This window comes from Mercenaria mercenaria, chromosome 9 (assembly GCF_021730395.1).
Source record: "Mercenaria mercenaria strain notata chromosome 9, MADL_Memer_1, whole genome shotgun sequence".
NCBI classification, from domain to species: Eukaryota; Metazoa; Mollusca; class Bivalvia; order Venerida; family Veneridae; genus Mercenaria; species Mercenaria mercenaria.
In genome coordinates, this window is record NC_069369.1 from 63,937,911 (window position 1) to 63,952,986 (window position 15,076).

The window sequence follows — 15,076 nt, forward strand, 5'->3', positions numbered from 1 at the left end:
CATTCGTCTTCTGTATATTTTGGATTACCAGTATTGCTATTTTTATTTTATCCAATCAGACGACTTGTTCGAATGTCAAAGAGTAAGAAAATTGTGCAGTCATTCCAGGGCTCGAACCCAGGACCCCTCGCTTACAAAGCAAGTGGCCTACCGACTGAGCTAACCGGCTATCTGATACATTATGACATAAGAATTGTAAATATCAAAAGTCAATGCTACAGGTAGATTTGCAAGATGTTGTAAGTTAGGCTCTGATTGGCTAGCGAAAGGGTCGTCAGAACGAGGCAATGAATAGGTCGTTCTCAGATCCTATGCGTAGCGTAATAGGATATGTACTTTAGTCAGATTGGAAATATACATTATGTTTAAAACGGCAGTCTGTTTATAAAGTACATGGATTATGAATAAACCGTAAGTTTCAAAGAATGATTAACACAGTTTAAAGACATTACAAAATTTGGACGAAAATTTCTTATACAAGGTAGAAAAACAGCATGCGTTTTCCTTTCAGTATAATATATTGTATTGCAAATGATAAGAAATGTATGCCTTGTTTTGCTTGTGCAAATAATAAGCATTATTTCCTAATCTAACTGCAACATAGATAATGGATTGTGCAAAAAAAAATCATTATGAAAAGAGAATAGATAGGGCAATTTAGCTTAATTTGCCAAGAAAAACTAATTTACATTCCCACTTGGCCTTGTCACCTATAAATTATGAAATAGTCGAGTGCCGTCTTGCGGTATCTGTAGAGAGGAGAAAAACTGGTTTCAAATGGCGTTAAAACAAAAGCTATAATCACTTGCCAAAATGTAGATAAACGTTGAAACAATGTGTGAGGTGCATTAGGCGAGTATCAGTAAATAAACATCTATTTTATTTCTTATCATCTTAAATACATAAGGTGGCATCCAATTAGCCACAATATACGAGAATTAGTGATAAAAGTATAAAGTATTGCCAGCAATGTAACGAGTGTCAGGTTTGGTAGACAAGACAAATGTGGGGGTTGGTCCAACAGTGTTGACAGAAATGAACCGGCTACAGAAATTGATTGTAAAAATGAATAAACTATATAACATATATAGGAATATTCACCATCTACCGGAACTTTTCCTCCGTTTCACTCTTTTATCTGAAATTAGTGTGATATTAATTTTCAAAATGTTGCATTTTTCACACCGATTTAGCACTAGGCATATTTAACAATTGTCAAGTCAAAATTCAAGTCAAATTAAGCCATGCAAGGTCAAGTCAAGGCAATTGCAGCTTCACGACAGTCATACTAATTTTACGACACTATCGTATGCCGATGTCCTTTTATAAGGCTAGACATATATTTTACATCTCTACGCAATACCTCATAAAATTCCGACAATATTTAATGGAAAAAAGAGAAAACAGAAGGCTGACTCAAGTTAAATGTAAAAATTGTCTTAACTTATTCAAAGAAGTATAAATACACAGAATGGCAACTGGCTGTAATCTCGCGTGAGCTCGTGTCAGAGCGTGATTCGGCGTTATCTTACTAAAAACAAACATCGGCGAGCATGGAGTTACAATTTGTACCTTTAAAACTACATTTAAAATGCATGTTAGCTTCTAAAACAAAATTAGTTTAATTTGAAATGGTCTTAAGACACGAAGTACACGTTGTTTTTTGCCATCGAAAGAAGCGTGGCCATACAGTGATAATTATTTTACCAATGAATATTTGCTTTCGCATACAAAATGGCGCGTGGAGAAAGCGCCACTCCCGTAAACGAGATCTCGTTTTTTTGTCACGGGAGGTTCGCGAGATTTGCTCTATATGCCTTTCAAGTTGCCAATCTATTTATTTTTATAGCTCTTTGACTTATTTAATAGAATTTCAGACTCCATCTTAATGTGGGTCCATGACTTTTAAATTAATTCCCTGCTTATTTTTGCTTTTAGAAATCAATCAACATTTAATGAATTGTTTTTTTCTAAATTTAAGAAAATATCGTCTGGGGTATAAAGACATCAAATTAATTATTCATTTAATTTTGTTTTACTGGGAAAATCAACTATAAAAACTGATTGCACATGGTGTTCTCTTTATTCAAACAACCAGTGAATAGAATGGAAACTTTTGAAAAATCTAAAAGAACCATGAAAAAGATTTTACACGTACGCGCTTTTGTACTTGTCGTTAGGTTTAAACGAAACAAACAAAAAGAAATGTTAAAAATGGGAAGAGTAAATATTGCAGTTTTACTTTACCATAACATTTTACTGTGTGCAAAAAAAAATATATATATTTCTTATTTTTAAAACATGGAATCAGAAGAACTTATAAGCATGGTTCATTGTGTGTTTTTTTTTATATACCCCTTAATGTTTCATATGTAATTCAGACTCATATTTCAGTTTTACACAAAATATAAATGCCGTAAGAAATTACGTTACGCGTACAAGAAGTCTAAACTCCTTATTTGCCGTCCCAACACGGGGCTTGAATGGCTGACTGAATAATCTGAACATAATGAGGGGTTTCATTCAGGTGTGATAGCGGAAATAAGACAGCTGTCAACGAAAACCGTTGAAATGGAAATATTTATCAACTGAAAATAAACAACTTGTCCAAATCAAGAGCTATAGAAAACAGCTCTTGAGTTTGCGGGCGTTTATTTTCACTGTAGAAGTGCAAAATGGATGCATTTCTATCTAGACCACCCAGTACACACAATATAACAAACAAATTAGTTTAATGATAGTAAAAGTGATGAATTCGACAGAGAGCAGCTGAATTGATCGGTATTTATACTTTAATTTATTATATAAGAAGTCATACCATAAAATGTAATAGACACATGTGATATACGTATATAATTTGTCTTAAAATCTTATTCTTACAATCTTAAAAAAAAAACATTGTTAGATTTTCTACATTCTTTTAATTTGAAAATTTTAAATAGAATATTTATGTTTTATAGAGGTCGCATATGAGTAGGAGATTCTTTTCACGTATTTTCTTAAAAAATTGCATAACATGCAAAATAAATATAAATATCAGTACGATATTAAACCTGTATCTTGAAATGAGTATTTCCGTTCAACTTTATCGTATTACTTCTAATGTAATTTTTCTATTAGAACTCCTTATTCTGTACTTTCTGATTCTATAAAGTGTTTATCATTTAGTGAAATGCCAAATAAACTAAATCAATTATTTATAAAATAAATTCATTATACGCATACTCTCTCCGTAGTTTCGCGGAACTTTCCCCTTTCTGCATGTTTTTCAGTGCTCAAAAGTAATGTATAGAGCCCTGGAATTAGGAAAATCATTCTTTTACGTGCGACATTTTAAAAGGAAGAGGTAAAATAACACTGTTCTAAACTTGATTACAAACCCTGTAAATTATATTAAGAGGCAAAAGGAAACATAAACGTTCAAAACCCTCTTTATGACGTGAGAACGTTGTTAATTTACAGGGCCAAAGTTTCCAACCTTATTTCTCAGAATTATCGACCTTTCACGATGTTATTGCTATTTCAACACCAGTTTTCCTTGTTGATGCAATTTAAAGCTTTTAATGGCCCTCGTTTACACGTTTTCACAGTTTTCAAGATTAAGTGCCGCTCCAAATGTCCTATATCGATTACAGAACAGAACTTCAACAACCCGCTTTTCTAAGATAATTGGTCTTAGATTATTGGTGGGCGGAGCTAAGGAATAGAACCACGCGCTCTGCAATGGTTAGCCAATAACTAACGGGGAAATGATTGACGTCTTTCCGCGCCAGATTCTGGAGGTATGTTACCTATAATGGAGCATATCTTGTTCCGAATCTTGTCTTTGACATCTATGAAAGGAGTTTATCGTGCAAAAAGTGAAAGAATATTAAAACGGAACTTCGTATGTATCAAACCGAACAATGACGGGTTTCTCTGAAAACAGAATACATTAATGATTTGCAAATTGTTCATACACAGGAATATATAGCTTCTGAAAAAAATGTCGGAGAAAGAGTGCAATGATTCCGGTGATGATGTTAACGTGGATACTGAAAAATCTGTTGAACAGGCAAAAAAACCTAAACTTTCTTTCGGAATTAATCAGATATTGGGTGAGAAAAGACATAGTCGGTCGCCATCCCCGGCAACATCTATCAATGGTGTTTCCGACGAAAAGTGCGATAGTGACATTGAAAAAGAGACATCAGACAACGGACGGTCACGTTCGACGTCGCCCGTGACGTCACCGGCGTTGTCAGCGTCTAAATATGAAGAAGCTTATGCCCATGCACAGAGTTTATATCCGTTTGATCTGGCGGGAGGTACGTTGCTGCCTCTTGGCGGGTGCGGCTTATACCGGGGTTCGCAAGGCGTGGTAAAGGTTCCAGCTCAGCGGCCACATCCGATGATACACATGTTCAATCCCTACAGTATACCTTGGATAGATTTCCGACGAGACAGATTTGGAGGTGGGCATGCGTCTAGTATGTTTTAGAAGCTATTTTGTAATCGAATAGTACCATGGCCGTGTAAAAATATACTCGTTATTATGAAGCATAATTTAGAGTGCGTTTGATTTGCTTATCATTTAAAATACAAAGGTGACTGTAGTTTACCGAATTATTTTCAAAATATCAACCAAATGATCCGTACAGCGATTAGTTTTATGGCATATTAAAAACAAGTAAAATCTGCGATTCTTTTTATTTTGCTTGTTACAACAAGTAAACTCTTGGTTAGTTTTTATTTTACGTGTTTATGTTGTTGTTTGTTTGTTTGTTTGTTTGTTTGTATTTTCGTAAAACTGTAGATTTTGTTCAGGATGTTATCTTATACTTTCAAGGCATATGGGTAATTATTCTCTAAGAAAATGGAGTTTTCCTCTGCCATCTTTATATCATATCAAGAAATGAGCACCATGCATGCAAATTTGCATGTGAATTACAAATTGCAGATACTTCACGGGGGATTTATGTTGAATGTATTGAAGGGCTGTTCCCAGTGTACCAATTAAAACAGCATAGATAGTTAAACTTAATGCGTTTCAGAGATAGTTTGGCACTATATATTTGCGTTGCTATCGAGCATTTACATAATATATACAGAGGATTTATTTCTTACTTTATTCATACATCAGAATATGGATTTCAACCAGAAAAAAACACTTTTCTTTCAAATATTTTTAATTCTTCATCTTGTATCAAAATGCATATTCTGCACACAACAGACCTTTATCAACTGAAACTCTGGTACACAAACTAATAGAAATACATGTACAAACATGTATCTTTAACGTACTGTCATATTTGAGTTTCAATTCAATATACTCAGTAAAAAACAACTCGTAAGTAAGAAATTTAGTAAGAGTTTTGTTGATTTGGTTAGAATACTTTCATTGGCTCTTTTATCTAAAAGAACGGTATGTAAAATAAAAAGCCTGATATAACATGAAATAAAAGAAATTTAGGTGTGTTTTTTTTTTAACTTTAACTAATAGAAAGAAAGCACATTGGTTGAAATACAAAATTTGTTTAGTAGGTGACTGGAGTTTTCGGTAAATAATAATGAAACAAGAGAAAGACGGCGAGCCTTCTCATAATAATAGGATTGATACAAAGTTAGAATTTTATGTATCATCATTTAAGTCACTCTTTGACGCATTTTTATTCTACAAATAATATCGCTCAAAAAATAAAATTCCGAAATTTTGATGCGACTGAGTGAGTGCGAGGTTTCTGTTTTCCCAAGTACTGGAGGTCTAAAGTTAAATACAGCCTGGCAAAATAGTATTATATAGATCCAAAACCAATGTGGCATATTGTTTGTCTTTATCCAAAAATAAATATAGGCGTTAATATTGGTGTTTTAGTATTCATTCGGGGTTTATTTAACTCGGATATCTTTGGAAAATTATATACTTTATCTGTCATTCGGACATAAATGTAATGTAATATAATATTCCATTTCATTTAAACCGTGTATCCATTCATCATGCCTTTATATTCAATGGCTTTGATTTTCAAAGTGGAGTTAAATATCTAGTATGATATATTTATTCAGAGTGTATCTAACATTACGTTCGGTTTCTTTGCAAATAATATGACTGCCTGCTTTTATTCTGTCATATCTTGAATACGAGTGTAAGTTCAAACACTACTGATTAATGATTTGATATGCAGCAAAGGTTTCATTTACCTTCAGATCGGTTCACGTTTTGTGCTATCATATTAATTACAATTAGTTATCAAGCGTGTTTGATAGATCAAGCATAAACAAGAGCTGAATCTATTTCAATTATATTTTGAAACCGTATTGTAATATACGTTTTTAATCTTTGTTATTGCTTTAATTAACACGAATGTCACGGCGTTCTTAACACAAACTGGACTGGTAACTGAAGTGGAATCTTATCTTTAAATTTATATTTGCCATAACTTTGTCCATAGGATATTCATTCTGTCTTTTGATTCAGAATGAAAACTCCCGCAAATTTTCATGCATATTTGACCATACAAGGGCGAAATGAAAATATATCATTTAATGTCTACGTTTGGGAATTTAACCATAGATGAACACGGGCATGGCATATTCAGAGGGCGGAAATAAGTCTCAACATATTCTTTTTTGAACAGTTTACGTTTCACAATTTTTATGTTAACACATTCGCTTAAATTTGATAAATATATGTTCTTGGTCTTGACAGATATGCTGTCAAAAAATAATTTTTGGAAACAGAGTTCCTCTTTTTTATTGAAAATTTCACACTCTGCGAAAAAAAATATCAGCAGTGTATTTTGTTTCACAAGAGGTATTTCTTTGTACATGTATGTGTATGCGTAAAATTTTAAAACGTGTAAAAGGTCCCTAAACAAAATAAGAAACGTCCGATAAAATTGTTCGATATATAAAAAAAAAAGATCAATATGAAAACCAGTCTCGCTTCCTTACCCTGTTAAATTTCTATAATGAACTTGTCCATCTTCCAATTTGGACAGTACCATTAACTGTTATAAAAGGGGTGCTTTCCAAAAGATACTGACTGAATAGCGAACAGTGCAGATCATGATCAGACTGCACGGATGTGCAGGCTGATCATGATCTACACTGGTCACAAAGGCAGAATCAATCGTGTCCAGCATGGTAAGGCCTAAGGGTTAAGCCTAAACGTCGATAAGGAAGTGGCGAGTTATAACTAGAGACCAAATTTTAATAAACACAAAGTATATTTTCCTACTAACTTCCTCAACTCACGCTTTTCTTTTTGGGTGCTTATCTACTAACGGGTTTTGATTTCATTTAAGTCTGAAACAGTATGGATGCGCAAAGAGACTGGTTACAGATTTTACTGTAAGCATAAAATTCCTAGTGTCGGTCTCCAGCGGGGAATAGATATACAGTTCAGACTCATGGTAGCTTTTTCGGGCATTCAAAATACTTCCAGTCAGTCGCACACAGCGCGCTGATTCGAAATTGATATTTATTTGGTGTAGTTACTTATATACAAATTGAATGATGTATCAACTGTTTATGGAATGCCATGACCTAACTAATTTATCAAGGCATATTAACAAAACAAACGTTATAGCAGGTTTGTCTAGACATTTAGTAACAATTTCTTTATCCTAAAGATCTGTGTATTTTTCCGCGCTGGAGCTATTTTTACCTCCGTATGTTTCAAAATACTGGGAAACTCTTTAGGTTACCGGCGATGTTATCGGCCAAGTTTGACTTTTGAGAGAAAAAAATTCTATCATTCATAGGACTTTTTTAAAGCACTGTTTGTCGGTACCACATTAGGTAGAACAAAGCAAATGTATCCATGTATCCCGTGCCGTAGATGTGGGTCTTGTCTGGCTGCCCATGCTTCTCACTTTGTGGTAGTTCGAAGTAAAACTTTATGCATTTTATAAATATTTTCATTTTTTTTAAATGACAGTTTTTCAGCCATAAACATATCTAATAAAAAGACATTTATACGATTTTGGATGGTTCAGGTGTGCAAATTGTCAAATACTAGTAACTGGATATTGAGTATAGCTAAATATATCATATGAATCTTTACATAAATCGCCGTAGCATAGTTTGTGCTGTAGACCGGTCTATAGTTCAAGCCTAGATTTTGCTAGGATGAAGTCAAATCTTTTAAGACAAATTATGAACAATAAATCGAGACAGACTAATCGCCTATTGATCGCTAGAAGGTGCTATCAGCATATGACATAAGAAGACAGATAGCGCTTTCTGGCGGTCAATAGACTAAATTATTTCTCATGTCATGTAATAAAACATTTATTGAATGGTTTGCCGGTCTTAAGTCAAAACTATTGACTCCTGACCTTTCGGACTTTGGGCAATAGCTTTGACTACTGGCCGGCAAGCCATTCAATAAGAGTATAATATGAATGTGCAAAACTATTTCTTTCATCTCTTGATATCATACAAAAATAAAAACGCATACATTTTTGTTTCGTTTTTGAGAGTTATGTAGTTGCGAAGCTGTTTCGCATCAGTCACATTGTTCGTTTAAATCTTTATTATATAATTCCTTCTAAAATTAGACTATTTTAGGACATTTTGACTTTTGTATCTTGATACGAGGGGTATTTGAAAACGCTAGATATACTGATCGAATGCTTTAATTACATATTAAATTGCTCCAGACTTGTCAAATGTTCACTGCAATTTTTTATTTTCTATTTAACTATAGTATACGGGCAATTAGTGCAGCGTCTGCTCATGGAATCTTTTGCGTTTCCAATTATTTTAGCGTAATACATAGTTATAACTAACAATATAAGAAACTATAGAAGTTAAGAAAAGTAATAAAATAGGAACGCACACATTTCGCGCATTGAAATAATTTTGAGGAAACTTATGTTTTTGCCTTAACTTAAATGTTTAAAATCTTGTTTTAGTTGGGATGAAGGATAGTGGAAATATTTTTTTAAATGATACCGTCTGGTTGAGGAATACCATAATCAAAGTTCAACTTGTCGTATTTTTTATTTCTATTATGTATAACTTGTAACTGTAGCTGTGCTCTTGATGCATCGCATAGACATACCTGGCACTCACCTCTCTCTCTCTCTCTATCTCTCCCTCTCTCTCTCCCTCTCTCTCTCTTCTCCCCCCCTCTCTCTCTCTCTCTCTCTCTCTTTCTCTCTCTCTCTAGGACTTTATTTGAATTGTACTGTATAATAGACACTTACTGAATGGCTTACTGGACAATAGTAAAACTATTCGGACTGAGGACAAGCTAGCCATTTAGTAAGTGTTTTATTAAATGACATCAGAAATTAATTTTCACTGTTCAAGTTTTATACTTTTGACGTATTATCATAGTAAACATGTGTTTAATATACACCCGTCATATAGCACAAACTTTGGGCCAGTAATTTATATATGGAGGCATTTAGTAATAAATAATATCGTCTGCACGAGAAGCGCGTGTGTGGCCCTATAAAACCGGCGTTTTACGAACGGGTTTTCATCGATAGATAGGGTGTGAAGTATCTCGTTGATCAGAAAGTATGACTACCCATCAATCAGAAAAATGTAAATCGGCATCTAGGAACTATTTTCGTGCAAAATGAGCACATAAAATAGATCATCTCAAATTTTATATGTAAATCATTTGTTAACTTTATGATGGTGTTTACATGCACCCGACTGTATTTTGCGTATCACCGTGGTTTATGGAGGGGTTTTATTACAAACCATAGATTCCAGAATGAAAAATAGGTGATATATTATAATCATCCGCTCAAAATTACGCCCATAAATAAGCACGTTTCAATATTTTAAGTTTTTGCTTCATACCTACGCCCGCAAATATAAAGCACAAACTATGACGAGGTAAATGACTGTGGAAAGGGATATCAGTCAGTAATTAATGACGCTGAAGTTAAGGTTTTTACCATTTACCAACATAAGATATTCTGTTGATAGAAGTTGCAACGATAGTGTACAAACGGTATTTAGACACTTATGTAAAAAAAAGAAGAAATGAATTGACAACTGATTACAACTATTCTTGCTCTCAAAAACACATTAAAAGTTATTATTTAAAATGTACCACATGTTACCTTGTAATAAGAAATTTATATTTAATGTAATCTAAAATAGTTGCAAAACTATTGCATGAATTTTTAAAAAATAACAGGGAGATAACTCAAACAGTATTCAATATAGTGTGAATCTTTCGTTGCCCTTGCTACCTATATGTATATCAACATGACAAATACCTTTCAGTTCCCTTAATACAATACCTGAAAAAGTTTTTTGAAAAAGTAAGTACAAAGCTGGATAGAGCTGGATTTCTGACAATACCGGTCTGTAGATTTCTCTCGTTGCCACCTATCATATATATTATGACATATATTCTTAAAATTCCATCCAACAGTTACAAAGTGATATGCTGGACTACAGGAAATAAAAACAGCACGTGATAATTTAAAATCTTTTTAAGTTTGTGTCATCTATCACTTAATCAAGTGTCATTTCATTCCCTTTCGTCGCTATAAAGTCATTATTCCGACAGAAAGTATGACGGACGGACGCACGGACGAACTGTCCATAATCTTCATCCCTCACATTGCGGAGGAGACGAAAAAAAAACGACACAAAACTTCTAAATAATATTTATAATTATAATAAGCCGTATCTCATTTAATTTGTCTGTACACTAATTTATTTAAAGAAATTAATAAACTCATGAATATAGTATGAGAATAAACTAAAGGTAATGAAACTTTAGACAGTTTTAAATTCCATGATTACAATATTATTAAACCTTCTAAAGGTTGAATGTCTTATTCTGTACTTTTCAGGAAAATAAAATACTATCCGTAAAGAGGTTTAGATATAAGGGATTACTTTCTTGTGCGCGCGCATATCTTACCCATGTTCCTATTTTAGTTCAATTTAAAAATAAGTATTTATAATAACATTACGATGTGCAATGCGCAGGATCTGTCAAAATATTTTGATTGTCTGGCTCATAATGTTTTTACCCTTGAACAGATTTTACTAAAACTTTGTATAAGCATCTGCGGCACTATTGCAGTGTACATCCTACTAACTTAAGGATCAATGACAGGAAGTATAAAAGGATAATGTTTAACTATAATGAACTTGTCCATCTTTCAATTTGGACATCGCCATTAACTGTTAAAAGGGATGCATTCCAAAAAGATACTGACTGAATGGCGAACAGTGTAGATCTTGGTCAGACTGCATGTATGTGCAGGCTGATCATGATCTACACTGGTCGCAAAGGCAGAATCAGTTGTGTCCAGCATGATAAGGGTTAATTATTTATCGTGGCATTGCACTGCGGGTACTGCGAACTCCCAATCGTATCTTTAATGTCAAGGTCACAAGGGGTCGAAAAAGTATTAAATACTGCACATCCTTGTTGCTCGATTTGTATGCAATTTTTTATTAGCAGCATAGCGATGGTCCTTGCTAAATAGTAATCTGCCAATCTTACTTTGAAATGAAAGCCGCGAGGGGCCAAAATGGTAGGAGGTAGTGTTCTTTCATGTTCGGTCTATTTCATTTTTAATCTATTTATATTTAAATTTGTAAAATCATTTATCACAGCAATGTGGTGTTTTTAACCTGAACTGTATCTGCAATGTCAAGGTTATTAGGGAGTCAAACGTTAGCGGGACTCTTCCGTCAGTAGGTAGAGCTATTGCTCTCACTTAACCGTTCATCGGCATCGGCATAAATTTGGCTGAATTTTTGTATGTAAGCTGGTATATCAGTAAGTACGTGTGGAAATGAAATGAAACTTTGTCAGATGAAACTACGGTGTTCCGTTTGGACAATCGTGACTTTTTATTTAATACTAAACCGCGATGCACGATGGTACGATGACGAAAACGCGATGGCGCGATGGCACGAAGATGAAACAACAATGGTACGATAGTGAAAATGCGATGGCACGAAGATGAAATCGCGAAGGTGCGATGGTACGATGGTTTGTCGATGTAATATCGCGTTTTCATCATCGTGCCATCGCGTTTTCATCATCGTGCCATCGCGTTTTCACCATCGTACCATCGTGCCATCGCGTTTTCATCATCGTACCATCGTGCCATCGCGTTTTCGTACCATCGTTTTACCATCGCGTTTTCACCATCGTACCATCGCGTTTTCACCATCGTGCCGTCGCGTTCACACCATCGTACCATCGCGTTTTCACCATCGTACCATCGCGTTTTCACCATCATACATCGCCTTCCGGTTAGAAATGCGCAGTTCCGTGCACTTGTATTTTTGTCAACAATAGATGAATGTATCTCAATATATTTTGTGAGAAGAAATTTACCATTTAGATTCTGCTGTTTTGCAAAGTGTTTTATAAAATGGTCAGTGCTCAGTTCATTAAAACTTTGTAAAATCTTCAAGGCCACGTCCTTTGTATTTTATGTATGCATGAAAGAAAATAAAAAGCTGGATGTAATAGTCACATGAAATTATTCAAACTCAGCTTATTCTTGTTAGGATGTAGAAGGTACATAGTGAAATGTGAAAATGAGATTTATAAAGCCTGTATTTTACTGACACATATACTGTACCACTGCGCATGACCACAGGAAGGCGATGGTACGATGGTGAAAATGCGATGGTACGATGGTGAAAACGCGATGGCACGATGGTGAAAACGAGATGGTACGATGATGAAAACGCGATGGTACGATGGTGATAATGCGATGGTACGATGATGAAAACACGATTGCACGATGGTGAAAACGCGATGGTACGAAGATAAAAACGCGATGGTACGATGATACGATGGTGAAAAGGCGATGGTACGATGATGAAAACGCGATATTACATCGACATTTCACCATCGTACCATCGCATCATCGCGATTTCATCATCGTGCCATCGCGTTTTCACCATCGTACCATCGTTGTTTCATCATCGTGCCAGCGCACCATCGCGTTTTCGTCATCGTACCATCGTACATCGCGGTTTAGGATTCAATAAAAAGTCACGATTGTCCAAACGGAACACCGGATGAAATTGTGATGAAATGATTATCAGTGTAAATTTTCATAACTCTCTTTCGCAAATTTACAAAACTGCGCCCCTTTTTCAACTTAGAATTTTTGTTTGTTAAGTTTTTGTATGTAAACTGGTATCTCAGTACTCACTTGTGGTAATGGATTGAAACTTAACACAGATAGTCAATGTGATGATTTGACATACGACGCATATAGAGTTCGATAACTTTAATTTGTACTTTTACAAAATGATGCCCCTTTTCAACTAAACAGCATTTGATTAAGTTTGTGTATGTAAGTTGATATCTCAGTGCCCGCTGATAAGAAATGATTGATACTTCACATAGATGTTCAATATGGTGATGTCACCTATAATGATTAGGTTTTATCACAACTGTAATGATGTGACATGCAATGGAAAGGTTCCATAACTTTTTTTTGCATTTTTACAAAAGTATTTATTGCAAGATGCAGGATATTATCCCCCGCCGGAGTTGGAGGGATATTGTTTTGATGTTGTCCGTCCAGGTGTTCGTCCGTCCGTCCGTCCGTCTCAAATTGAAATGATTATAATTCAAAAAGCATTTAAGCTAGAATAACCAAACCTCACATAATTATTAATTAACACATGACCTATGCGCAGGCAAAGTTTTATCCCACTTGACCCAGTTTTTCCCTGGATTTGTTAGAGAAAAAAAAAGAAATTGCTTTTAATTCATAAAGTATTTTAGCTGAAATCACTAAACCTCACACAAATATTAACTAGCACATGACCTTTGCTCAGATGTGTCTTATCCCCCTTGACCTAGTAAAAGCAGAGATGTCTTAATTTGTTTGATGCTTATAATTCAAAAAGTATTTTAGCTAGAAATTACCAATCCTCACATAAATGCTAAATAGCCCATGCTCATTGCTCACACATAGTATTCCCCCTTTCCCATTAAAAGCAGATTTTCCCCTTGATTTGTTTAAAAATGGAAAATGGTTATAATTCGAAAAGTACTTTAGTAAGAATCACAAAACCTCACATAATGATTAATTATTACATGACCTTTGCTTATATATAGTATTATAGAGTTTTCTCCCTTGATCTGGTAAAAAAAGAATTTTTGACTGTATCTGAGTAACCTATTGATGGATCTTCATGAAACTTTACACAAATATAGATCACTATAGCGCAGTGTGGTGTCACAGGGTGAGAAAAATGTGCAGCCAGACCGGGTCTCTAACCCGGGGCCTCGGAATACCGTTCCGATGCTCTACCGACTGGGCTACGCGGTTGCCTACACATTTTCTCCCCGTTTTAATAATTATTCGGGTCCTATACCGTGACACATTTCCCCACCATTTTGTAATTCGTCCTCGAATTTCAGCGGGTACTTTATATATAAGCAATTATAGGCGTCGTAGACTAACCAGTGTAATGCCGTCACGGTCCCCCGTTGGGCGCCAAATATCAGCTGGTGCAAACAAAATGTGCAGCCAGACCGGGACTCGAACCCGGGGCCTCGGAATACCGTTCCGATGCTCCACCGACTGGGCTAGCCGGTTGCCTACATATTTTCACCCCGTTTTTATTTTCAAGTCCTATACCGTGACAGTGGCACGCGCATTTTCTTGTTAGGATCTCTTTATCAACCAGAGTAATTGCCCTTTTACAATCTATAAATTCCCCACATAACAAGGATCTTTATGAAGTTTAATACAAGTATAGATCACTATAGGGCGGTGATGCATGCGTATCTTTCATCAGAATCTCTTCTGTTATTGCCCTTTAAATGAATAAATTTTTCCTCTTGATTTTGTAAAAAAGGAACAAACAAACAATTGCGCGGTTACATACTAACATACTAGTAACTCTTACACAGTAAGAGTAACCCTAATAGAGACCAAAGTGTTTTAAAGTTCCCCGTAAGATACTGAAATCGGCTTAAACAAGAAAAGAATGGACAATAAAAGATTCTTGCACTTGTGTTGTGCAGTCGTAAGTAAGAATTAATAATTCTTAAGCCTTTGCTATCATAAATTTGGTCGAACTTCTACAGTTCTTTTTTTTTTTTTTAAAAATCGTT